Source organism: Mauremys reevesii, linkage group 5, assembly GCF_016161935.1.
Source record: "Mauremys reevesii isolate NIE-2019 linkage group 5, ASM1616193v1, whole genome shotgun sequence".
Taxonomy (NCBI): domain Eukaryota; kingdom Metazoa; phylum Chordata; order Testudines; family Geoemydidae; genus Mauremys; species Mauremys reevesii.
The window spans coordinates 81350230-81374114 of NC_052627.1; the positions used below are offsets into that span (position 1 = coordinate 81350230).

General features: G+C 42.2%; 1 long non-coding RNA gene across 3 annotated transcripts in view; it reads left to right on the top strand.

Annotated features, from left to right (window-relative positions):
- The first annotated feature begins 981 nt into the window (after window positions 1-981).
- The window catches only part of LOC120406655, a 41378-nt gene continuing 18474 nt past the window's right edge, over window positions 982-23885 (top strand). For 2 of the 3 annotated variants that reach the window (XR_005599453.1, XR_005599452.1), the window contains exons 1-5: window positions 982-1054; window positions 1175-1343; window positions 1700-1789; window positions 6545-6715; window positions 10148-10294. This is a non-coding gene — a long non-coding RNA (uncharacterized LOC120406655). Of the gene's footprint in view, window positions 1055-1174; window positions 1344-1699; window positions 1790-6544; window positions 6716-10147; window positions 10295-10399; window positions 10489-23885 lie in introns of those variants that run through there. The other variant, XR_005599454.1, reaches the window with a different exon arrangement.

Consider the following 23885-nt stretch of genomic DNA (forward strand, 5'->3'; position numbering starts at 1 on the left):
TTGTTTGAACAAAAGTTTTGGGCTACACAGAAGCTAGATAATTAAAAACGGAGTCAGTGGTATCTGCCATGCCTTTCATACTCTTTTGGTTTTGCTATTTTCCTTTTATTATGATAACTATTTATCTTTTTCTTAAATGCAAAGCATTCATATTCCCTGAGACTTCTGAATGGTTTACAAATCAGAAAGAAACATCTGTAAAAACAAACAGCCAAGGTGTTTAGATTTTAAGTTGTTAACCTGGACATGGACATGGACTAACAACTCAACCCAAGTAGCTCAGTTAGGTACTATGTGCATTCCTACTTAATCCTCTGTGGCCTGACGGTGCTGCGCAGAAGGTGGAAAAACTCCCTGGTTCTCTGTAAAATTAGTCCATGGGAGAAAAAATTCCTTCCTGACCCCCAAATGGATGATCTGCTAGACCTGCAGCATCTGTCAGGCCAGGTTCCCATTGCTAGTTTGGGTGGGTAGGATGAGGCTGCTGGAATGGAGCCAAAAGAGACTTCATATGGCCCCTGCTCCAGGTTAAATCCTGGGAGCTGGGGAATGCTGGCTAATCAGTATCCCTCCTCCTCAGCTGGCCAATGGGTGCCAGAGATGCCAGAGGGGAGGAGCTACCTGGTGTCCCTCAGTGAGTGTCCTCTCCCTCACTGCTGGGACTGTCCCCCTTCACTGCCTGCCCCATCAAGTTTCCCCCACCCATTGAGGCAGGTGGATGGCATATCAAGTTTGATTAAAATGCTTTATTACAGGTTCTCTAGCTAATGGTTTCAAGGACATGACACCAGTGCTCTCATAGATTTGATCCAGCAAATCACTTAGGCACATGCTTAACATTAATTTCTGTTGGTGCAGACTCTCTCAGAATGAGGGAGCTGTAGTCAGTTTCCCTGAACAACCATCATCTTCAAGACTCACCAGACAATCAAGCCCAGTGTTTTCAGAATGAAAGCTCAGATTCTAGAACTACATGCTGTGGTTAAGGCTGCATTGTCCCATGCTATTACTGGTAGCATAGATATGCCACCTGCTCTCCATTGTGATTTCTGTTGTATGTCCATATCTGGTACCTTTCACAATGTTGTGCTTGGTTTCAGCGTGCAAATCCTGTCCTGTTATAGTCTGGTTCCTACTTCCTCTCATTGTATCTCCATCCTTCTGTCTTCAACAGGTTTCGGTCTTCCAGCCCATCAGTGCCTGCACAGGACTGTTTTGCATACCTGTACTGGAGTATTTCTGTGTGCCAAAAAATGCTCATGAGGGATCTGAACCAGGAGAAATAGCCTCATGTAACAATCTCTTAGCTGTTTTCAGAGCTGACTCCACCTTACCATTGCTCTGTGAGTAGGTTGGGGAGAGAATGTGGTGGTCAAATTCCCATTTGTATGCAAATTCCATTTATTTACCTGAAGACAACAAAATTATAGGGTTGAAAGGGGGAGAAGATAGTAGGAAAGGAGTGATGTCCCAGGGCTGATGTCTAGAAGGTGATAAGAAATGTGTAAGCAGCTAGAGGAAAGAAGACCAAGGCTATTTGAACTGCCTTAGCAGATCCCTTAGAAGTCCTTGGAACAGGCTAATATTCAAGATTTTTGGTGGATATTGAACTTATTCTAACTTTTGTGTGGGTGCTGCATTTTAGCCAAACAAATCTTAAAGGCCAGTATTTCTTGATTTTTTTTTATGGCATTAACAGATGGATAGTTGCCATAGCAACCAAGGAATATACTTCTTAACGCAGCTCATTCAGAACCTGTTCAGAACTCTTTCAACTTTACCATCCCTGGTGAGTCAAATGAGGCCATGAGACCATAAAAACTACTTTTATTTGTAAAACAAATGTAATCACATATGAACAGAATAATAATGTACTTCTGGTCCACTTATTTAAAAACAGTTAAAGCCTAGTTGACTCTGTGGCTCAATGGGACCAAATTCCATTAATTTATTCTATCACAATGATTTTCCATGATTATTATTTTTGAGGATTTGTTATGTTTTCCAGGCTTTCTGGGTTCACTTCTTGAGCCTTGGCTCACATAATATTGTCCAGGCAGCTCTGCTCAGAACCTTTTTCTCCTCATTATGATCCAGAGAAGGAAGAGCGTTTGTAGCTGGCTCCAACAGGTTGGCTCCTCAGGCCTTATGCTCTTCAGGCTACTGAGCTTGCCCACCTACTATAATTCTGCCTTCCCGCTCCCTGGTGGTGAGAGAGAATCCAGATCTTCCTCTGAGGCCCCAACTCTTGTAGCATATCCCCATGGAGCAGTGCAAGGAACACGCACTGTAATCTAATTAACTGCCTCTTGTGGGCAAAGGTACAGAGCACGAGCCAACTGCAGGTATGACCCATCAGGGAGGTTGATAGGTATCTGGCTGTAGCAAAATGACAAATTCCATGGCAGACATACTGAATTTTATGGCATCTTGGAAAAATGCCAAATTCTGCAATTAGGAAATTGATTGAGATGAAGGGGGCATATTGCACCTCTCAGAGCTACTGTTTTAGGCTGTCTTTGCAGACCCTGGCAGCTGATACTGCTCTGCTTTACACTTGGTTTGTGTTTTTTAAGGTTTTCTCTGCAACTGGAAAAGCTAGAAATGTTTTATGAAAGCTGAGATTCTGGAGCACAATTTTGTGGCAAGGGGATATATTGTGAGGCAAATTCAGTGGCTGCAGAATCATAGATTATATCTGGCCCTAAACACTAGGTAATAAAAATAAAAAGCCAGAGTGAAAACAGAGCTCCGGGAATTGGATTTTCTGCTTTCTGTCTTTCAGCTTTGGAACTCAGCCCCCATCTCCCCCTCCTTTGTTAGAAATGTAAGACAAACATTGTGCCATGTAATTTCTGAAGCACAGTGGAAAGAAAACACCTAACAGAATATAGTTTTTGTTGGATGGGAGGACTAAAACTCCAGTCAGATGAAAGGAAGGAATGTGAAGTCACATGCATGGACTGTTTTCAACTAAGTGACCTGCTGAATGCTTTCTTTAGCTGCTATAGTCATTGCTCATCATTTTATATATCTAAGAAACGGCAAAATGCTTTCTTAGAAGCAAAATTGCTAATTCATCAATAACAAAATGGCTATGCTGTAACATAAAAACAGATCAGTGAAAAATAGCACTGCTTGATTTCATTTAGACATAAAATTTAATATCTGAAATCAAACAATATGAACACATTTTATATCCTCTATCTAGTTACTTAGATGGCCTGCATCACCCAATATACCTACTGTTAACAGTTCCTAGAATAATTCACATTAGATATCAGAATTGGTGAGATCTTTAATGAATGTCACTGGAAGATAGAATTCAGTTTTTTAACCTAATCAAGCAGATGTTAGAGCTGGACAACTATTACAAAAGATTTTCTATAAATAGTTAAAAGAATTCATTTAAACATTCAAGTTACATTCATGTTCCATTTCTTTTTTTTTCTTTTTTTTTCCTGCAAATGTTCTTTGACCAATCTTTACTAGCATGGATGTTTGCAAGAGACTTATTTCATAACTGCATGGCCAAATATTAATTGAAATAAAATTTTAAATGTACACATAGGAGTATTTTTTTCCAGAAGTGCTTGCATTCTCAGACAGTTAGATCACATGGTATTTTTCTGGTCCATCACTACCACGCAACACAGCTCAGACAGCAAATTTAGGATCTCAAATACCTGTAAAAAGCTGTTTGCAGTCAATCCATAGCATTTTAAAACAATGCAAAAATTAATTGAATTGTTTCAAACAAATAAATGTGAGGAAATTGTACTCTGCTTGCATATGAACAAAAAAAGGCTTCAGATAAAATTAGGCTTTGCAAATAATTCATCCATCTCTACCAGGTTGCTGCAACTAAACTTTAGTTAGCATCTCATTATAACAATCTTTCTATTGTAGAAATCCAAATAAATAAAATCTCAGGGAGGACATGACTCAGAAACCATTATAGAAATTAAAAGAATAGCTGGAATATACATTTCAGCCTTCCCCCAGCACAACTCACTAGGAGTGCTCAAAACCAAAATGGGTAACCAAGAAGGTAACATACAGATTTAGACCAAAGGTCCATCTAGCCCAGTGTCTTGTCTTCTGACAGTGGTCAATGCCAGGTGCTTCAAAGGGAATGAACAGATCAGGTAATCATCAAATGATCCATCCCCTGTTGCCCATTCCCAGCATCTGGCAAACACAAGCTAGGGACACCATCTCTTCCAGTCCTGGCCAATAGCCATTGATGGACCTATCCTCCATGAACTTAACTAGTTCTTTTTTTAAAAAAGAACTATTATAGTCTTGGCCTTCACAACATCCTCTGGCAAAGAGTCCCATAGGTTGACTGTGCATTGTGTGACCACATGTAAGTACATCAACCCAGGCAATAAATGAACCTATGGCACCCAAAAAGCAGTACTTTTGGGAATTAGGTTACAAGCATTTGATGATAAGCACTGTATCCCTGTGATTCCCAGATGTCTCTTTGATAGCCGTTCTCAGGTATGTCAGATAGAGAAGCTAATTAACCTAAAAATACCAGTGAGTCTACAAACAGCCCCATGTCCTGAGGTACCTGCAGCAGGATAAGCCTGTTTGCTTTGAATTATTTGTGCTGTTTGCTTTTAATTACTTGAGCCCAATTGGTACTGTATACATAGCACAATATAAATAATTTGGTGTGCTACAGTAATGCACAGATATAAATTCTGACAAGCAATAGTTTTCCCCTTGTATAAGATGGCAATGAATTTTCTTTTAACAATTTCTTTTAAAGCTATTTCCAAAGCTTGAAAATAGCCATCCTTTCATACATACAGATGAATCATTCTCACATTTCTGTAGATGGTCAATTTGCTGCATAGTATTTGTTAACCCTGAGGTGGTATAATGTACAGTGCTTGCTTTGTGTAGGTGCATGAAGTTGGTGACTCTCAGTAGCGGCCTACTACTTCTAGGAGTACCTATGGGAATTCTCCTATAACCAGGCCCCCCTGCAAGGAATCACTGTAATTTGCCAGATTCTTCTACATGCCTGGTAGCACTGTGGAACAGACTCCCCTACATGGTGTCACTGTGAGTGCTGCGGTACACCAGTTGCCTCTAGATGTCTGACAATGTGCTCTATTTACCACAAGCTTGGAGGCCCCACTATAAGCTCTCCAAGAACAAGGCTTTAATTCTCCAGCCCTTGGTAGATCCCTGGTACTTCATCAGAATCTGAATATTGAGAGGATTATTTTATTAAGACTGCCAGAAAATTAAGGGGGAAAAATACTCTTTCCACACCACCCCAACCCCAGCGTCTATATTTTGGGGATGGCTAGCCAAAGCCTCTGCTTCTCTCAAACCCCCCGAGTCTCCTTGAGGAGCCAGGAAGTAGCCTGACCCCTGCCATAAGGCAGTGAGTTAGGGAAGCCCTCTTTTTGCTCATAGCCTTCCCCCTCTGCTGTCTCCTGGGTTATTCCCTACTGGCGGTTCCAGGAGTACAGGCTGGCTGCTTCTTCCACTTGTCCTCACACCAAGAAATCTCACATGTATATACAAACACACTTCATAGGGAGCCAGGAGAAGGAAACCCTCTTTCTCAGGCAGAGCCAGCTGCTGCAGGAAGCCCAGGGCCAGGTATCAATGCACAAGGTTTAATATGGTAGCCTTAGCATGAGTTCCCTAGCTATCATGCTAAGCCTTGGATCAGGGAACTAGTTAAACCACATTGTTTTCCCCTGCTGTAAGTTTATGACTTCTTCAACATACAAAGCCATTTTAATTGTAATGGCTCCTCTAAAACCCAGCCTGCTATTCACAGGCATCTGGGTCAGTGGCCAAGGGACTCATAGTAGCTATGGGACAGAGAAGCTCCAGCCATATTCTTTTATCCCCAAGCCACACTCTCAAACCTTCTGGAGAGTGTGATGAGAGGTGACCTAGGAGCTGTTATGCTGGCTCTATGACACTTGAGAATTCCCCTACACTGGTGTGATATTTCTTGGGCCAGATATGGCAGCTTTAGGGTCCTTTCCCCTGATGGGATTGTGCAAAACAGCCATGGCATAGGCTCACTGGCCCACATTCTCTCCTAACATTTAGTTAAATAAAGCCAAAATTTCTCATTCCCTGTTGGTGTAAATTTACATAGTGCCACTGAAGGCACCAGAGCTCTAGCAGTTTAGCACATCTGGCCAATCATCACTGTGATTCCAGATTACCACTGGTGTAAAATAGTGATGAATCAGGCCCAATGATACTTGGAACATTCCTGGTTGGACTGAAAAGGTTTATCTTGATTATCAATCTCTTAGTGGTAAAGTACACTATAGAATATCATTAAGAGTCAAAAATGAGATTTTTAGCTCTATAAATACATTTTGTTCTGGTAATGACCTGATGTTCCTTTCTTTGTGTAACTTTGTGGTCAGAGGCAGAGCAATACACCATGAAGTCATACCAAAGTTTTATTTCCTTAGGAGAAGCAGTCCCAAGGCAAATGTACACTGTTTGTTGCCAGACTGACATCAGCGCTTTCTGTTGTCTCTGACAGCAAATCGATGGCTAGGATCTCTCCGCTGTGTTTTTGAAGTCCTTTGGCCAGGATCCAGAATGTTACACGAGCTATTGCCATCCACTAGATGAGGACACATTTCGCTTGTTGAAGATAACTACCAGTTGATCAAAATGGTTCATCCCAAGGACTGAAATGGGCTTCTGATAGGTATACATAAATTATTTGTGAACTTCATTTCTTTACCCACCCCTCTGCCCACCTCCCTGAGCACCTTTTCATTTATAGTCATGAAGAGCTCAGCTAACTATTTACAGTGCATAGTTTAAGGAATTCTATCTTTTTCCACTCAAGAACTGTCCACAAAAAGGTACCACAAGTCAAATTTTGATTATCTGGAATTTGCTTTTTTTTGTTTCTCCCAGAGAATAATTCTTGGTCTGCAAATTGTTTACATTGTGATCACAATTAACATAATTTGCGTTTCATGATGTAACATTCATTTGAATCATAGAACATCAGGGTTGGAAAGGACCTCAGGACTCCAATTAAATCATCCCAGCAAGGGCTTCATCAAGCCTGACCTTAAAAACCTCTAAGGAAGAAGATTCCACCGCCTCCCTGGGTAACCCATTCCAATGCTTCACCACCCTCCTAGTGAAAAAGTTTTTCCTAATATCCAAGCTAAACTTCCCCCACTGCAACTTAAGACCATTACTCCTTGTTCTGTCATCAGGTACTGCTGAGAACAGTCTAGATTCATCCTCTTTGTAACACCCTTTCAGGTAGTTGAAAGCAGCTATCAAATCCCCCCTCATTCTTCTCTTCTGCAGACTAAATAATCCCAGTTCCCTCAGCCTCTCCTCATAAGTCATGTGCTCCAGCCCCCTAATCATTTTTGTTGCCCTTCGCCGGACTCTTTCCAATTTTTCCACATCCTTCTTGAAGCGTGGGGCCCAAAACTGGACACAGTACTCCAGATGAGGCCTCACCAATGCCGAATAAAAGGGAATGATCACGTCCCTCGATCTGCTGGCAATGCCCCAATTTATACAGCCCAAAATGCCGTTAGCCTTTTTGGCAACAAGGGCACACAGTTGACTCATCCAGCTTCTCATCCACTGTAACCCCTAGGTCCTTTCCTGCAGAACTGCTGCCTAGCCATTCAGTCCCTAGTCTGTAGCAATGCATGCGATTCTTCCATCCTAAGTGCAGGACTTTGCACTTGTCCTTGCACCTCATCAGATTTCTTTTGGCCCAGTCCTCTAATTTGTTTAGGTCCCTCTGTATCCTATCCCTACCCTCCAGCATATCTACCACTCCTCCCAGTTTAGTGTCATCTGCAACCTTGCTGAGGGTGCAGTCCACACCCTCCTCTAGATCATTGATGGAGATATTGAGCAAAACCAGCCCCAGGACCGACCCTTGGTGCACTCCGCTTGATACTGGCTGCCAGCTAGACATGGAGCCATTGATCACTACCCATTGATGATCTAGCCAGCTTTCTATGCTTATTAAGTTGCTTTAAGTTGTGTAAGTTAATTATATATTCCAGTCCAAATTTTGCAGTTCATACTTCATGCCGCATTGGAAATTTAAATTGGAAGTTTTACAAACACATACAATTGAAATAAGTTAAGAACTGTTTTCATGAATATTTGTGCTATCACAGCTCCAGCACTCAATGCCTGCAAAAAGTGAACTCAAAAGGATCACAAACACAGTCTCTTTCAAATAAATATTTCTGGAAAATTTTCACTTAGCTTTAGTAAGCAAACTTTTGCTTCTTATAGGAGATGTGTTCTGCATTTTTACCCACATGTAAGAATTTACCTTATGTAAGTGCCTTAACGGCTCAGGAGGGTTCATTTGGGTTGACAAAAACATCTGTGAGGTAGCAGTAACTATCACATTTGTAGGTAGCTCACCTGCTCACCCCTCACTTTTACATTCCCATAATTTCACTTAAAACATCTTGGGTATGTATTAAGCACCATAAGAGTGCATGGTATTTTGTAGACAAACAAAAGGTAGTATGTCTTACAACCTAGTTTAAGACATGACATTGTTTCATGTACTGCATGTTGGGTTATAAGGTGAAAGGAAGAAAGAGAAATATAAGATATATTGCAATTGCAACTACCCTGCTAGTGAAAAAGTTTTCCCTAATATCCAACCTAAACCTCCCCCACTGCAACTTGACAGAACAAGGAGTAATGGTCTCATCTGCTACCCTGAGAATATCCGAGCTCCATTCTCTTTGGAACCCCCTTTCATGTAGTTCCAGCCACATGCACACGGACTTGCTTCCTCCAGTCTCTTCCCTCCTGCAGCCTATGCTCCTTCCTTCAAGTTCCAGGTCGGTTGCCAGAGACATGATGAGAGATGGTGAACATTGACTGAGTAGCGGAGGCAAAACAAGAGCTGCAACAATTAGAACTTTTATTTGCATTGATTAGTAATGAGAAGGTCTTGACTGTTTCACATTTTCTTTTAATGGTCTTAACTAATGTTTGATTCACATTGATTTTTGAGGGGTCCTTATAAGATTTAAACAGATGTTAGAATAATTGTTTTTGAAATGAGTAGGATTTTTGTTAGTTTTGTTTTGCAAAGCCTGGTTTGTTACTTTTTATGATTGTACAAGCTTAGCCAATAATTTTACTAGGTTATACATATTTGGGGTTTTTTTTCCTATACCTTGTTGGATTATGTGTGGGGTTTTTGTAACCTCCAAAATAATAATTTGGAATGTAGTAATCTAATTCAGTGGCCCCGAAACATATTGGATATCTGAGAGAGCTTTCAGAAACCCTTAGTCCTGGGACTGTTATAGATGAAAAATATGAGTGAGTTCTGGTTCTGTTAAATCCTGAATCCATCAAAATTCCTTGTTGTGTTAGCCAGTAGATTTGTTGGGGACTGTAGCAGTGTCCATGATCACTGCATAAAGATCATGGTATGCTTATCAGCATATATTTGCCACTTTAATTGATTAATTAAATACATTTTCTTTCCATTGGCCATGAGTCAGTAATGAAATACCCACCTACTTACCTATAGACATGCCCACTAATACACCTTATCCTGTTCCCCGACTACCTTGATTGACTTTCTGGATGTATAATTTCCTATTTATGAAAATTCTAATTCCCTCCTGATATAAGCAGGACATTTCCTGAAAATTTTTTTTAGCACCATGAGTAAATTGTAATGTCAGCCCTTGTCATGGTCTGTTTACTGCTAATCTAATCTTTGTGAGCATTAACATGCACTTCATCCATAACCAAAACCAATCAGTTTTGTCCTCTAATCCTCTTTATCTCTTCAATTACAATAATAAAGCAAAAATACTTGTTTTTTTTAAAAAAGAGAGAACAGTTTCCTAAATAAGGGGAAACTGTAAATAAGTGAAGTAATAAAATCCTAGCTTTTTGTGGGTGGTAAAGACCTGTATCTCTTAAGCTCTTGGGTGAAGCTTTGCTGTGATATTCTTATGTCATTTACTGTACTCAGTCTTCTGAAAATCCTGTTTATCCCTACAGTTCTAAGAGTTATACACAATTTATATAGCACGCAGCTCATTTATTACCTGACAAAAATTAGTTTGCAATTTTCTCACACTACCTGGTCCTACAATAGATTGTTTGAAAATTCCGAACTCCAAAGGAGAAGGGAGCAGAGGTATTGGAACAGAGGTGACATCTGAACATTCTGAAGTTATTTTGCATCCTGGTAATGGCCAGGCACACAGAAGCTCAGTGGACATCTGGGGTTGGTGGAACATGTGTAAGTCAGTGTTTTTTGGTGCACATTGGTTTGCATATATTTATATTGGCATAGAGCTTCAAATAACACAGCAACACTGAAATTAGTTTTTTCTGTTTTCTTAAGGCCTCGGATCCTGGTGTCAGTGATTACATGAGAATCTCAGCTTTCATTGAAAAAAGTTTCTATCCCTCATGGTTGCAAGGAAAAGCTTGAAAACATGAAAGCAAATGTTCTCAACCCCTCATATTTATTCTTATTTAATATCTTGTGATCTTTAAGCCAAACTCATAATTTGGGGGTGGGGGAGCTGACTCATGACTTGTGAACAGTGTTTCCCCCAGAAATTGAAATTAGTGTTCAACTATTCAGGTGCGGGTGAGGAGTGTTTGAATATATAAGGGGGGGGGGTGAGGGACAATGACCAGGAGGGCAAAGGTGGGCTGCATCACATGATAGTAAAAACTAAAAATGTTTCACAACCACTTTATTAGATTTAATTCATGTTTTAAAATCATAATACACATTTAAAGTTGGTTACTCGTGCCTACTATGAAGCACTACATCTACATCCTTCTTGATTTCTTGTAATTTTGCATAACTCTATTAACAAACTTCTCATATGCAATGCATTCATCTTTGGTGGCTTCTCATGTGTCTGGTACTTCCAGTCCTTATTGATATGTTCATGATCAGGCAGAAGGCAACTTCTTTCAGAACACACAATTCTATTCAATGAGAAGAAAGATTGCTCAATTTTAGCTGTTGTGACTGGGAGTAGCAAGAAATGAATTCCTATTTCTTTCATCCCAGGAAACATAGCACAAAGATTGGGTCAATCCACTAGTCACGATAAAGAAGAAATTGAAGTCAAATCTTTATTTGTTCCTCATATGATATTTCACTCTGTGTTCACATTGTCTATTCTGTCCTGATCACATGGCAGCCCCATTGCTGGTAGTGCTTCGCTCCACTCAATTGTCAATGTTTTATAAGCCTGGGATCTGTAAAAACTACATAGAGACTGAGTAGAATTCAGAAGCTGCTGTTGTAAATTTGTAAGAATCAAGTCTGTGTACTTTACTTTTCAAGCTGGCTTAACAAACATTACTTGTCCTCTTCATGTAAGGAGTCAGTATATGTGCCTTAATTAGTCAACTTCTGAGCTGAAGTCTTTGCTTCTTCCGGTATGTTGTGGGTTTCTTTCTTTCTTTCTTTCTTTCTTTCTTTTTGTTAAATGGATCTCCCTCTGATCCAAATGTAGCTTTTATTACTGGGTAAAGATCTACTACTTTTGTAGCAGATGCTTGGATGGCATTGTTTAATGACCCATGTGATTTCAACAGTAGACTTAGAAGAGAGAATGGTGATAGTCTTCTCTGAACTTAGAAAAAGTAGTCCACTACCCTTACTACTTAAATCTGTCCCATCTCAGTAGGTACTTTCCAAAGCCAGTAATAATGGTTGCAGTAATTTTCAGAGAACAGCCAAGGATTGCTGATGAGAAAGCCAGTGGTTTTCCCAGGTTGGACTAATTTGAACTTCAGTCCCAGTGTATCTTCTATTTTTTCCAAGACGTTCAATCCTTTTGGACTTTTGCTCAAAAAAGAGTACGACAAAGCCATTAAATTTATGGCTTTTTAAATGTCTTTTGAAGATTCTGCAGCTCTTTGTGCTAGTAGAAGTAGATGGCCTCTGCAATGTGTATAGGAGAGATTTCTTTGAGCAAAGCTTGTACTCGACTATGTCTTCTAAAGAAGTTTGCAGATCCATCAAATGCACAAGCAGCCATCTCTTTGGGGTTCAATTTATAAGCATTCCACTCTTCTGAAATGTGAGTTGTGACAGATGCAGCTGATGTGTCTTCTATTACCTGAACATCTAGGAAATGCATCTACTGACCTACCACTGACATCAAGATAATGTATGCAATGACTTAATGCCTGATGCCTATTTGCATTGGTGCATTCATCAGCCATGTATGCATATTTTCTGACAGAGTTCTTCATTTTTTCAACTGCTGAGACTTTCAGAGTTGCACCGCATGCTTCTAACTAGGCAGTTGAATTTCTTGCAGAAAGATAGTGAGCATTTGCTGGTCTTGGATGGAAACAGTGTCCAACTTCAGGATTAACAAGTGACGATGCACTTAACATTGGTCTCCAGTTTGTAGTGTGTGGTGCCTCTTGCTTAAATAGAAAGTGTGATGTGACAACCACGTTTGTTTGCATAAACTGTCTCCAGCATTCTTAACAGCTTCATAAAGTACTTCTAAAATTGGCTTATAAGGTTTTCTTCATGTTGATGCAGTCCAGAGATGTAGTGTTTTGCAGCCTTTTCACATAGGTTGTCAACACTGGCTTTGTTGATCGGTCTGGCAAACCAAGTCCTCCACTTTTACTATATCCATGGTTTGCCCACATCTTAAATACTATGTGCAGTTCTGGTCATCCCATCTCAAAAAAGATATATTGGAGTTGGAAAAGATACAGAGAAGGGCAACTAAAATGATTAGGGTTATGGAACAGCTTCCATATGAGGAGAGATTAAATAGATGGGGACTTTTCAGCTTGGAAAAGAGACTACTAACAGGGGATATGATAGAGATCTATGAAATCTTGATTGGTATGGAGAAAGTGAATAAGGAAGAGTTATTTACTCCTTCACATAACACAAGAACTAGGGTTCATCCAATGATATTAACAGGCAGCAGGTTTAAAACAAAAAAAAAGTACTTCTTCACAAACACACATTCAACCTGTGGAACTTTTTGCCAGGGGATGTTGTGAAGGTCAAGATTATATAACAGGGTTCAAAAAAGAACTAGATAAGTTCATGAAGGATAGATCCATCAATGGCTATTAGCCAGGATGAGCAGGGATGCAACACCATGCTCTGAGTGTCCCCAGCCTTTGTTCACTAGAAGCTGGAAGTGGACAATAGGGGATGATCATTTGATGATTGCCCTGTTCTGTTAATTCCCTTTGAAGTACTTGGCATTGGTCACTGTCGGAAGACAGGATACTTGGCTAGATAGTCCATTGGTCTGACCCAGTGTGGCTGTTCTTATGTTCTTTTGTAAAAAAAAATAATTTTAATAATAAAAATATTTAGTACAGATACTCAAGATGACAATCTCTCAAGATAGTAACAATGTGAAATAACTACCTTGGCAAATAATGCATTTTACAAATCTTGGCCTACTAGGAAATGTATATTTGTATGTTTCCTAGTCACAAATCTAGCATTCTGGAGCAAAGTCACTAAAACGTAGTCCAACAAACAAATGTTCCTTTAACATACCCTTCCCTTCCCCCTTCACTGCACCCCACTCATAGTTGTTGTCCTTGGTCAGGGTCAGTGGAGACCCAGAGTTCAGAGGTGGTTTTGAGTGAGTTCACCTCCCACCCTGGGGGCAGGAGGAGGGAGAAGGCATCTTCCTCGTTCCTCCAGCCGCTCACCACTTTGCTTTGGCTGCTGTTTGTCGTACCAACATTCACTCCACGTCTCTGTCGCTGATGGCTCTGTGCCATCACCTTCTGCTGCCACCTGTCACTGTGACCTCTGAGTCAGTCTCATGAGGTTCCACCCAGGTTTCAATGATTTCAGCTCTCAGTGGGGGAATCTCACTGCTAGTGCAGGCTGGGTTATCTCTTTCACAGAAACTTAGACCTGATAATCAGGTCTATTTCAGAGCTAGTGGTCATTTAACAAAACAAAAGACTTGAGCTTAATCAGCTCTCTCTCTCTCAACAGAGGAGAGGGGCAGGTCAAATAGTGCCTGTGACTCGTAAGCAGAAAGCCCAGAGGTGCTGGGGCCATGAACTGCCAAGCCCCAGCACCAATTAAGCACTGAGGGAGACCCTCTCATTCAGGCAGGCTAAGCAGAGTTCTGCTGCCCTTTACTCATACAATAAGGATAACAACATTTCATTACTCCTGCATTCAATACTAAAGTGATTTGTAACCCAACACCAGATAAAATTGATTACTTGGGCAACAGAGCTGTCAGCTGGATACCTAGGCAGAGTAGGTGTGTTCATATGACTATTGTCTGGTCCTGAAGCCTTTTCCTCTCACTCCCCGGCTCATCACTAGATGTCAGCAGAGAGCTTATTCAAACCTTGCTTACAAATAATAATCTGAAATTATTAGATTGGGCAACATCACCAAAATGAATGCACCAACATTGTCATAAAAAGCAACAGCTGTGTGAGGAAGCTAGTATTTGTTCACACTTTTCAGACCTATTATGCTTTTTCAGATGCAAGTATTTTATCATATACTGTATATGCTTTTAAAGTCTACATTATTGCTTCAATTTCCATTCAAATTTCCAACCAATGACTAAATTGGCAACACTGCATGTAACTAGTTCACCCCTGGGGAGGCATGTTGGGGAAATCAGGGTGTGGGGGAGGAAATCCCTGCTTGTGAAAGCTTGGGGCAGACCATACTGACTTTCAAAGTAACACACAGAAGATTAGTTGCAGACTGTAACTCAGGGGTCGGCAACCTATAGCACGCGAGCTGATTTACTGTGGTACACTGCTGCCAGCCTGGGGTACTGGCCGCCAGCCCTGCTCAGCCCGCTGCTGGCCTGGATGGATGGAACCCCGGGTCGACAGCAGACTGAGCGGGGCCGGCGGACGGGACCCCGGCTGGCAGGGGCCAGCGGACGGAACCCCAGACCGGCAGCAGGCTGAGCCACTCAGCCCGCTGCTGGCCTGGGATCCCGGGTCTGGCCCCCCTCAGCCCGCTGCCAGTCTGGGGTTCTGTCCGCCAGCCCCTGTAAATGTAAAATGTATTACTGGCTCTCGAAACCTTAAATTACCGTGACTAAATGAAGACTCGGCCCACCACTTCTGAAAGGCTGCCGACCCCCACTGTAACTGAGTAACTCTGTGATTATCTGTCCTTGCCCTGGTCCAGAACCATAACAAATCCTCAGGAAACAAATTTGCCAACAATCACCATTTTGACTTAATTCTAGTAGGTTTTTTTTAGTTAATTGTAGTAATCCACTTGTAAACATTGGCAGCCCCATTAGTAGTCTGTTTGTATCTCCTTTACTTCCCTCCTCCAGCTTCACAAGTCATTTCAGAAACCCTTAGCCCAAAAAAGGGGGTGGGAGGTTATTGCAGCAACTCTAGTTCTGTTGTTATGATGCCTGGGTAGAGAGAGGAAACAGAAGAGAAGAGCTAATGGCATTGAAGATGGAATGAGGTTAGCCACAACCTGAGGCAAATACAGACCCAAGCAAAATTACATTTTGCAATCCAGAGCAGGTCCCTGTAATATGTCATCAGACTGTTACATCTTATCACTAAGATGGACTTGGGGTGTGCACAGTTGGTTTTTCAGATCCCCAAATAGCTATGAACTCCCAAATGCACTATTCAAAATACAAGAAAAGACTCAAGGTAACAGCATGCTTTTGAATAGGGAGAGTCATCTCATTCTGTTTGCATGTGAGTGTATGTATGTATTTGGTAGTTGGAGAAATTGGATTATGCAGGCCATGTCACTCATTACTAAAGGGGATCATCCCAGACATGCAATGCATGTTGCAACTCTGTGTGTGTGTGTGTTGATGGGGCGGGGGGAAGCATCAGCACTACATAATAGTTTAGGGCAAAAGTGGAAAACAATACTACAATCAACTCAAACTGCAGGGCAGACTTTGTGTACGCAGAATGTAATTACCCGGATTTGAGCAGGGTCATAACTCTCATATTCTTTCAATGGTATCATGAGGGGTATGCTTAGCATTTCAAGTACTAATATCTTGATTATATGTCTCATCTGAGAAACATGTCCCCTAACATAGTGCTGCAGAATTTGGATCAGAACTGACCAAAAGGGAAGAGGACCACCTCCTACTTCACTGATAACACTTCTTGAAGTTATTGCTGGTCCCATATTCAAGAACCAACCAAACTCAAATTTGCTTAGCTTGTGGCATATGCTGATGTTACAGCATATGCTAGTATGGCTGCAAGTAAATATCAATATGGTTTTAACATGAATTCTTTAACTAACATTGCAGTTCTACTATGTTAAAATATATACCTTTTTAATTGACACAGAAAATTTTTAATTTCCCCCCTTTGAAAAAGCAACAGCAATAACACTTCCAGATCTCTCGTCTCGAATCAGCAAGCAAAAACTCTTAATACTTAGTATCATGGCAGAGTCAAAGGCTTCTGTCTAACAGCCTGGCCCATGATAATAGCAATTTGCAATAATAACTGCATACTGTGCAAACCTGAAAAAAAGAGAAGAATCTGGATTATAGCACATAGAAAATAAAATGATAAATTGGCTGAGGAAATAGGACCTCAATAGTTCAAAATAATCCAATGTTTTTTGGGATTGATGAAACAGTTGATGTGAGCTGTTAATGATTCAGTCACACTGTGGCTTTGAGTAGTCTTACTTTATCTGTGGTGAACTTGCATGGCAGCTACAGTAAGCAGACCCAGTCCCACACAAACATGATTAAAATCAAATTGCTTGGTACCTTTAAAGAACCATCAACTGCTAAAGAGATTTAATCTGAAAATGCAAAGAGAGACGGAAACCAAAAGTGTCATGGGCAGATTTTAGACCGTCTCATTCAATTGAGAAGGGTTGCATTGCAGATGGCTCTTTTGACAAGTTAAAATATTTAGTTTGAGTTCTGCAAGAAAGAGTTGTCAGAAAGAAATGCATTACATTTATTAGATGTGTAACCAATACACCTTCTAGATGTTATAGGAATATTCTATGAAGATTAAAGAGGTGGAAAAATTACTGTTTAGCTGGGTAAATAAGATGAACTTTTCAATAGAAAAATTGGTTTCTTGGGAGGCTGCATTTATAATTCTGGAGAAATTTAACTTTGCATTGTAATGAAATAGTGTAGTGACAAAGATGTTGCTCCAGAACACCCCCAGGCAGCCAGATGCAGTGATGAAGCAACTTCTGCCTCAGCTTCCCACACTTATTTGGCCTATTCCAACTGTAAGAATGTCCTGGTCCTCCTGCCAGACCACATTATGTAGTCCTGCCCTTTTTGATGCATAAGATTATATACTAAAATTCAACCAAAATATATAGCGAAGCCAAGCCTTCAGCTTGACTGGGCTCTACTGGCAGCAGCCTCACTGCATATATGCCTCAGCTGCTCTAGACTACCTGCTTGTTCCTCTTGTGGGTCTTCTCTGAACTCCTCCATTTATCAACATCCTTCTTGAATTGTGGGCACCAGAACTAAATACAGTATCCCAGCAGTGGTGGTACCAGTGCCAAGTACAGAGGTAAAATAACCTCTCTACTCCTACTTGAGATTCCCCTTTTTATTCGTCCCAGAATCGCATTAGCTCTTTTGGCCACCGCGTCACACTGGGGATATGTCTACGCTGGCAGAATTACAGTGCCAGCAGTTACAGCACTGCTCAGAGAGTACTGAAGGGAAACTGCTGTTGTGTGTTCACGCTGTCAGTTGCCTGCACAATAGTGTGTTCACACTTGCGGCACTTGCAGTGATATTTGGAGCAGTGCACTCTGGACGGCTATCCCACAGAGCACCTCTTCCTCTTCTGCCGCTAAGAGTTGTGGGAAGGTGGAGGGGGTCGCGGAGCATCCTGGGTCCTGTCCCAATGCCCCATGATGCATTGCTTCGCATCGCAGCAATCCCTGTGCTTCTGTCCGCATTTGGTGCCATCTTTCAATGGTTTGTGTACTGTGCGCTCCGTCTCTTCAGACTACCAGAATGGATCCCAAACTGTTGACCAATATGCTGCTCTCTCTGACTAAAACGTCACGAGTGGCAGTGGAGTTATTCCTTAAACTACAAAGGCAAGAGGAATGTGATATTAATCTCACCATGCGTAGTAGCTATGACACGAGATTGCTTGTGGCATTCACTGACCACAGTGGAATGCCGCTTTTGGGCTTGGGGAAACAAGCACTGAGTGGTGGGATCACATCATCATGCACATCTGGGATGACTAGCAGTGGCTGCAGAACTTTTGGATGAGGAAAGCCACGTTCATGGGACTGTGTGATGAACTCGCCCCAGCCCTGTGGCTCAAGGACACAAGAATGAGAGCTGCCCCGCCGCTGGAGAAGTGTGTGGCCATTGCATTGTGGAAGCTGGCTACTCCACACTGCTATAAATTGGTTGCTAACCAGTTCGGAGTGGGAAAGTTGACCGTTCAACTCATGTTGATGGAAATGTACAGGGCCATTAATTGCATTCTGCTCCAAAGGACCATGATTCTGGGCAACGTCCAAGACGTGGATGGCTTTGCACAGATGGACTTCTCTAACTGCAGAGGGGTGATAGATGGCACGAATATTCCAATTCTGGCACCAGACCACCTACTCACCGAGTACATTAATTGGGAGGGGGAGGAGTGAAATGCCATGGATACAGACTGGAGCAAGGAGATTTATAAGAGTGTGGTAGTGGTGGTGTCTTGGGGGTGCATGGAAAGAGTTTTTTGCGACAGTGGCTGCAGGGGAGGGAGGGAGCAGAGCTGCTCAGTTTCCAGTTTTACTATACCAGTGTCCACTTGGCGCTCCATAACACTTTTAAAAGCTGCTCCGTGGCCTCATTCTGGTGTGCCACATTCTCCTTTCAGTCCCTCTTCTCACTGTCCTTCAATTCTTGTTTTTCGGCTGTAGGGTGCATCATGACCTCACAAGAAAGTCCTCTTTAGTTCTTCATGGCTGCTTTCTAATTCTGTGCAGCCGTTCAGCCGGCCATAACAAAGAGGGAGTCTGGGCTCCGAAGGTTATCTCTGTGAAGCCAAAACGCAGCATTTTACAGAAGCAGTATTGTTTGCAACACAGAGAACACTGATTCAGTGATTTAAAACACAGCCGCTATTCATATACCTGTCACTAACTGGCTGACACCAGACAAACACATATGAGCCACAAGACCCCCAAAATGGTGAATAACTGTAGGGGCAGAGGAAATCAGTGTTCCTGGACCCTAGTGTACACGGGGCACGTGGCTCTTGGGGAGAGCCAGCACTGTAGGGGGGTCCTGATAATCATTCCTGTCCCCACATTTTCCACAGGATGTGATCATTCTGGAAGATATCTCGCTGCTGAGGGGAGCAGGGAATCAACGGAGGGTCTTCTCCAAGACTGTGGCTTCTGCCCTGGCCCTTATGTGGTTCGCCTATGTGCAGCAATGGTCCTCCCCCAGTGACAGCAGGGTGGCACGGGAAAGTTACCAGGAAACAAAACATCTCTCCAAAGTGGATTGCCCAGTATCTCCATGAGAGATTCCTGTGAAGTGAGGGAGTCAATCAACAACCCTGTTCCACTGCATTTACAGTTACAGCAGTTAGGATATTTTAATCCATTTAATGTGTGCCATGTTAATTTTATATCTCTCTAGTTTTTTTCTCTCTCTCTCTCTCTCTCTCTCTCACAGTATTAAGTCAAATGTCTTACAGAAATCTAAATGTATTACATTAATACTATTGTCTTTATGAACCAAACTTGTAATCTAATCAAAAACATATCAGGTTAGTTTAACAAGATCTATTTTCCATAAATCCACATTGATTTGCATTAGTTATATTACCCTCCCTTTAATTCTTAATTGAGTCCCGTATCAACCACTCCCTTATCATGCCACTGATCAGTGTCAGAATGACAGCCCAATAATTACTCAGCTCATCCCGTTTACCCTTTCTAAAAATTGGCATAACATGAGCTTTCTTCCAGTCTTGCTGGAAGTTCCCCAGTGCTCCAAGACTTATTAAAAATGAACATTAATATTCCAGTCAGCTCCTTAGCCAGCTGTTTTAAAACTCTTGGATGTAGTCAGGGGCGGCTCTAGCCATTTCGCCGCCCCAAGCATGGTGGCATGCCGAGGGGGTTGCTCTGCTGGTCGCTGGTCCCGTGGCTCCGGTAGACCTCTCACAGGCGTGCCTGCGGATGCTCCACCGAAGCCGCAGGACCAGCGGACCCTCCACAGGCACGCCTGCAGGAGGTCCACTGGAGCCGCCTGCCGCCCTCCCGGTGACCGGCAGAGCGCCCCCCGCGGCTTGCCGCCCCAAGCATGCGCTTGGCGTGCTGGGGCCTGGAGCCGCCCCTGGATGTAGTTTATCTGGACCTGCTGACTTAAAAATGTCTGACTTTAGTAGCTTCTGTTTAACATCCCCCAGGGATACTAGTGGAATGAAAAGAATGGTATTCTTACCATCTGTTTTCCCCAAATACACAACATAAATATTTATTTAACACTTCTGCCTTTTCTACATTATTGATAATTCTACCGTTTCCTTGTAGTAATGGGCCAATACCAGTGTCAGGATTCTTTTTTCCTGATTTTTTTTTTAAAGGGTGTTTCCACTCCCACCTTCTTAGTAAAGAAATACTGCAAGATGAATGATCATTTTAACATAATGTGTGGTAAGAATGATTCACAGACTGAATATGATAGTCTATAATTTCACATACTGTGTTTATTTGAAATTGAAATGTGTGGCTTATTTTTCAGGACATATCTAGAAGCCTGTTTTAAAATAGCTACTGTATTTTCCACCTAATGTGGAAATATTCATTTCCCCTAGAACTTCCTTATTACTCTCAGACAACACAGTTTAAATTCGACTGGGGAAATGATGATAGGGCAGACGTAGGAAGCATTATGTTAACGAGATTTTTCAAATTATTTATTAAAATTAATTCATAAAGGCCAATGTCCCACTGAGGCAATTCTCGGAGGACTCATGGCAATGTCCAGGCAATAAACAGCTCATCAACTCAAATCAAACTGTTACATGTTTTAGAGATACAAAATTAAAATCTTCTAAGAAAACCCTGTTTGCCAGGCTCTCTCACCTCCTGTTTTCATCCACTCAACGATGGATCTGACCCTACTCCTGGGAATTTTGCTTTTGACTTCAATGGGAGCAGAGCTGGGCCCCTAACAATGAATATCATGCTAAACTTTTCCCAGTATTTTCAAATTAATAGCTCTGCTTATGCTTATGATGATGATGGAATTTATTTGCATTTGGACTTCAATGATGAAAGCAGTGTAAAATGTTGAAATAATGTAACCTTTTCATTTAGAAATGCTGACATGTAAGTGCCTATCTCTGCTAATTCTTTTGATACTCACTATCTGAGCAATGATCATAAGTGGCCCCTTCCATGCCCAAAACATCAGAGTTGTACTCCCACCGGAAGGGCTATTTTCAATAGGGCAGCAAGCAGGGAGATACAAAGGGGTGTGTGTGTGTGTGTGTGTGTGTGTGTGTGTGTGTGTGTGTGTGTGTGTGTGTGTGTGTGTGTGTGTGTGTGTGTGTGTGTGTGTGTGTGTGTGTGTGTGTGTGTGTGTGTGTGTGTGTGTGTGTGTGTGTGTGTGTGTGTGTGTGCGCACCTAAAAGGGCCATAACAGTGCTGCTTTCCTCCTTTATGTACTCTGTATTTATCAACATTCACCAGGGTTAATTTAAATTTAACCTGGCTGGCTTTTTCTGCTTCCCAGAATATTTTATCCTGTAGTTCAGTACAGTGTTCAATTGACGTGTCTGCCTCTTTAAATAACAGCAATTATGAAAGCACTTTTTTACCATCTAAAAAAATTATCATTTCAGTGAGTTTTGACTGACTCCGCGCACGCTTTTTTTTTTTCAACAACAACAGTATTACACATGCATTACTGACTGCTCATGAGTAAGGTTTGCAGGATCAAACCCTTAAACTGAAAATGCAGAATTTGCTAAAATATTTCTGATGCACTGTTCAGTTGGATTTGATTTCATGTTGGTTAGCTAATAAGATTGGAAGAACAGCATGTATTTATTCTCAGATTCTGCCTTTATTAGATCACATATATAGTAAGTGAGGTTGGTAGCAACACCTAATAATGAGGTTGCCTGTACTTCCCACTAGAAGACACTGTTTTCAGTTGGTTATACCTTAGCCAAACTTAAACAGTTTGGGCTGATATTTTCCATACCAGGGGCAAGGGCACCAGAACAAAGGGAACCAGGGGGCCATGGAGAAGAGTAATCAGGGATGGGGCCTTGGGGAGAAAGGGCAGAGCCTCAAGGAGAATGGGCAATGTGGGGTAGGCCTGGGGGGAGGAGGGGGGGATGCTCTCCACACTTTTAGGGAGCTTCCACGTCTCCTGACCAGGCAGAATTTGTTTTTGGAAAATTTTGACCAAAATAGTTCAGCCATTTGCAAGAACAAGGTTAGGGAGAAATACATTGTTTTGCCCAGGTTAACAATTTCTGGTGGCCTGTTCTTTGTTTTTGGATGAGGGACTCTCAAAACTTGGAAGGTGGGTGGCCTCTGGGTCAGGGATGTGCCTTTTGCCTTCCTCTATGAACTCTGTACAAATGTGGCCAAGCTGAAAAATCCCAGTTCACACGTATTCAGTACAGATGTCTGAAATTTAGCTGCTAACTTTGCTTAAGATTCTGTCAGCACTGGACGTATTCCAGCCTGGGAAGCAGCGCTGGACTGCTGTGGAATGTACTAAGTCCAAGTCTGGGCCCAAGCACCTGTGCAAATAGGATAGAAACTGTCTCTCCTGTGCTCTCAGTGGCTTCCTGCTAGGTCTTCCCCATATGAATGAGAGAGTTGCCTGATATGATTGCAGAGGGCACAAGACTTGAACCTTGCGGGATGGGAAGGAGCAGTAGATTGGAATAAGCAGCCAGGAAGGCAGAAACTGGGAGCAAAGTCTGGCTGGGCAGAGAGGGAAATTTGGGACTGGGAGCTTGGGGTGAAGGACTGGCTAGGCAAGGAGCACTGAGGGTGGGGGACAAGGGATAGGGAGATTGGACAAAGAGACGAGGGAGGGAGATTTTGGACTGACAGCCAGGGGGATGAGGTTGTGGGGAGACTGGAAGCCAGAAAGGGGATATGAGTGTTACCTATCATCTCTGTGTTCTTGGGGAACCAGGGTGCCGTACTCAGCCTTTCTGACTCACAAAAGCCCTCCCCCTTCCCCCCCCCCCGCAGCCTCTACTTGAACCAAAGCCAATCAGAAGAAAGACTTACAAAAAGCAATGAAAAGGCAGTGGGAGACACACCTAAACCCCTCAGACAAGGGTGACAAGATTCAGGAAACTCCCCTAGCCTCATTTGCATCGAAGATGGGACAGGGAGGCATCTCCATTAGTATAGAATAGAGAACAGAGATTCCAAGGCAAGAGCCACATGGAACTCTGGGACCAGGAAAGCACTGCATGATGGGGAATCTCTGCTCCAGATGTTAATGAACCCACGCCTGCACACACCACGCTCAGTAGTTATCAGACCAATTCTAGTAAAAAATCCTTTATTGGTATCCAAAATACTGAAGCTGCCTAATTGCATTGTGAGCTCCCTCAAAGGAACACTGCCCATAGCCAGGAATAATCAGTTCCTATTGTCTTGCCTGGACAAAACAACTTTGGTATACTCCCTTGAGCCATCAGTTTACCCATAAACAAATCTAGTGTTCTCCCTTCAACCATTGTTGTTTCCCTACAAAACCCCCTACCCATGCTCAAGGAAGTGCTCTGATGCCTGGATCCAAAATCTGCATCAGTTCCACTGGGACTTCATCTTCTCCTGACTGATTTGTGCTGGGGCCTCT